This window comes from Lathyrus oleraceus, chromosome 2 (genome assembly GCF_024323335.1).
Source record: "Lathyrus oleraceus cultivar Zhongwan6 chromosome 2, CAAS_Psat_ZW6_1.0, whole genome shotgun sequence".
NCBI lineage: Eukaryota > Viridiplantae > Streptophyta > Magnoliopsida > Fabales > Fabaceae > Lathyrus > Lathyrus oleraceus.
Window position 1 is genome coordinate 69320754 of NC_066580.1, and position 4279 is coordinate 69325032.

Here is a 4279-nt window from a genome sequence, read left to right on the forward strand (position 1 = left end):
TCGCCCAAAAAGAAGTCGCCCCTGGGAGACTTGAACTTTCATTGTATTTTATCATTATTCCTTTTGTAATGAACATTGAAAAAATTAGCAATAAACATTTCTCTCTTGTTGGCAACTTACGCAAAGTTAAATTCCCAAAAGTCCTTGAAAACATTTCATGCATTGCATCGCATAACATAACATTGCATAACAGGTATTCCAAAGGACCATATTCTCACGGTCTGCCTCTTAAACAGAAAAATGGATCTCGAACAAACTGTCAAAGATCTCCAGACTCAGAATGCTCAATTCAAGGAGATGATGCTAAGCTTATCCAAGGGGCAGGAGGAACTGAAGGCTCTTTTGGCCGAAAAGAAGAAGGACAAGAAAGCTGTGAGTTTCATTAACCCGGGAAGAAGGCGTAAAGGACAGGCTACGGGAATCAAATTTGGAATCCCGAATGGTCCAGAAGAGGGGGCGGAGAATGATTCAGAAGAGGAGAATGCTGATTTCTCTAACCCTGAGGATGACGATGAAGAGTATGAAAATGAACAGTACTCTCCGAGAGATGATAAGTATAAATTGCTGGAGGAACGCATGCTAGCCATGGAGGGTCAGAAGACACCTGGTCTGGATTTCGAAAGTCTGGGTCTGGTCTCCGATGTGACCATTCCCCGCAAATTCAAAATCCCCACTTTCACTAAGTACGATGGTGCGTCTTGTCCTCAGATGCATCTAAGGGCTTATGTGAGAAAGATTCAGCCGCATACCACTGATAAGAAACTGTGGATCCATTTCTTCCAAGAAAGTCTGTCTGGCACCCAGTTGGAATGGTATTATCAGCTCGAGAGCTCTGACATCCGCACCTGGACTGATTTAGCAACAGCTTTCTATAAGCAGTACCAGTACAATTCTGAATTAGCGCCTACTCGGCTACAGTTGCAGAATATGGCTATGGGATCTAAAGAAAGCTTCAAAGAGTATGCTCAGAAATGGAGAGATTTGGCTGGTAGAGTCAAACCCCCTATGACTGACCGAGAATTAGTAGACCTGTTCATGGGTACCCTGACTGGCCCATTCTACAGCCACCTACTGGGGAGTTCTTCATCAGGTTTCACTGAACTTATACTGACAGGTGAACGGGTGGAGAGCGGCATTCGAAGTGGAAAGTTACAGGCGGCTACTTCTACAAGCGGTAAAAAGTCCTACCATGGGAAGAATGAATCAAACGCTGTGTATGGTCAAAAGAATCATAGTAAGAAAAATGGTGACCATGCCGTTGGAGCAGTGACAATCGCAGCCCCGCCAGCTCAAAACTTCCAGCAAAGACAAGACAGACCAAGAAGGCAGTTTACCAAGCTCAATATGACTTTAGCACAAGCACTGCAAAGCATGCTGAAGGTAAATTTAATCACTCTCAGAGGTCCTCCTGCAAATGTCAACACTGCTTCGCCTCGTTATAATCCCAATGCCAGGTGTGCATATCACTCCGATAGCCCCGGGCATGATACAAACGATTGTTGGCTGTTAAAGAATAAAATTCAGGACATGATCGACGCTGGGGAAATTGAGTTCGAGCCTCCGGAGACTCCTAATGTCATCACTGCTCCTATGCCTAATCATGACAAGGCTGTTAATGCTCTCGATGACGATTCTCTCATCACTACTATAGCGGACTTAACATCTCCTCTCCCGATCATAAAGAGGAATTTATTGCGAGCTGGTTTATTTCCAGGTTGTACTGAAGATTGCAATCTCTGCATACTCCGGCCCGAGGACTGCCTGAAGTTGAGGAATGGTATTCAACAGCTGATGGACGATCGTACAATTCTCTTTGAAAGGGTTTCTAAGACGGAAAACCCTGTTGAAGAAGTATCTGTGATTGCAAGGTCCAAGGTTCCAGTGAAGATTACTGCTCCCAGAATACCTGTGAAGATTATTGCTGAGCCCAGAGTAGCTCCCCTGATCATTACTGCACCTGGCCCGATCCCGTATTCCTCAAGCAAAGCTATTCCGTGGAATTATGGAGGTGATGTTTATGTCCATGGCGTAAAGCAAGTTGGTGATCCTGCTAATCCTAATGACATTGTTGGGACTAGTAAAGTTACTCGAAGCGGAAGGATCTTCTCTCCAGAGATCTCACCTCCGGTTCCCGAAAATCGAGGAAAGGAACCAGTCAACCCTTCTCAGTCAGAGACACCGATCGAAGCTACTACTGAAGACGTTGCCAAACGAGAAATGGAAGAAGTGCTGAAAATCATCCGCAAGAGTGATTTTGATGTGGTAGAACAGTTGGGGCATACCCCGTCTAAAATCTCGATGTTGTCCTTGTTGTTATCCTCTGAATCTCATGCCCATGCCTTGATAAGATTCTTGAAGACTGCTCATGTACCTCAAGAGACCTCCGTCGATCAGTTCGAAAACTATGTTGCTAACCTGACTGTTGACGACGGCCTAGGTTTTTCCAATGCTGACCTGACACCAGCAGGAAAGAACCACAATAAGGCCCAGCATATTTCTATTGAGTGTAAGGGAATCACTTTGGCTCATGTGTTGATCGATAATGGCTCTTCCTTGAATGTGCTACCGAAAGTCGTGCTCGATAAACTTGACTGTAAAGGCATTGAATTGAAGCCTAGTGACATTGTGGTGCGTGCTTACGATGGTGCAAAGAGTGTTGTCCACGGTGAAGTTGTTCTCCCTATCAAGATAGGACCTCAAGTCTTCAACACTACCTTTCATGTAATGAACATTCGCCCCGCCTATTCCTGCTTGCTGGGACGCCCTGGATTCATGGGGCAGGTGCTGTAGCTTCGTCTCTCCATCAAAAGCTGAGATATCCAATAGAGGGAAAGATTGTCACTGTGTGTGGGGAAGAAGAATACATTGTCAGTAGTGTGCATACCTTCAGATATGTCGAGATGGATGGTGAATTCTTCGAGACTCCGTCTCAGTCATTTGAAGTGGTTCCTCCGCCCAATCCTGTCCTTAAGCCGACTCCCCTTGTGCCTGAGGTTATTCGAGCTTCTCCTGCCATGGTTTCCCTGAAGGACGCTCAAGCTGTGGTTGAAGATGGTGGCTGTACTGGCTGGGGTCAACTGATCAACATACCCTACAAGTCTGATAAATCTGGTCTGGGATTTAGCTCTGAAAAGATGGTCAAAGATCAAATCAATGCTGTAGAGGATGCTGACAGTGATTGCGACCTGGATAGCTGGATCTACCCAACAATTGGCGACGGACTCAATAATTGGAGGGCTGAAGACACTATCCCGATCTCCTTTAGTCAGGAGTAATTGTTATTATCCATTTAGTATTGCAAATTTTAATTTTTCAATTGAACTTCTTAAAGCATTGTGTCTACGCCCGGGGCACAATAGCTAATTTGTTAAGGGTTTTGTCATTTCATAAGCATATTCATATTCAATAAATCAATGGACTTTTTTCGCATTCAAATATTGCGCTCTTTATTTTTCCTGTCGTCTTTCAAACAAGCTATGCATTCTTACACACACTCACGTCACAAATCGCAGATCCGTATCCACTCTGGATCCTATTGACAATAATTCCGCTACTGTTCATTATGACTTTGAAAATCCGATCTACCAAGCCGAAGATGGAAGTGAGGAAGATTGTGAAGTCCCTGGAGAGCTTGCCAGACTATTACTGCAAGAGGAAAGGACTATACAGCCGCATGAAGAGTCACTCGAAGTCATAAATCTAGGTACTGAAGTGGAAAGAAAAGAAGTCAGAATAGGAGCAGGATTGGAAAACAGTGTCAAAGAAAGATTGATTCGGATGTTACATGACTATGTAGAGGTTTTCGCCTGGTCTTATGAAGACATGCCCGGATTGGATACTGACATAGTAGTGCATCGTCTGCCCATGAAGGAAGACTGTCGTCCCGTCAAGCAAAAGGTTCGCCGCATGCGTCCTGAAATGTCTGAGAAAATCAAAGCCGAGGTTATGAAACAATTCAATGCCGGTTTCCTAGCCGTTACTTCTTATCCTCAATGGGTTGCTAATGTGGTGCCAGTGCCAAAGAAGGATGGTAAGGTGCGAATGTGCGTAGATTACAGAGATTTGAATAAAGCGAGTCCCAAAGATGACTTTCCACTCCCGCACATTGATGTTCTGGTAGATAACACCGCTCAACACAAAGTATTCTCATTCATGGATGGATTCTCGGGTTATAATCAGATTAAGATGGCACCTGAGGACATGGAGAAAACTACGTTTGTGACGCAATGGGGCACTTTCTGTTACAAAGTAATGCCATTCGGTCTAAAGAACGCCGGGG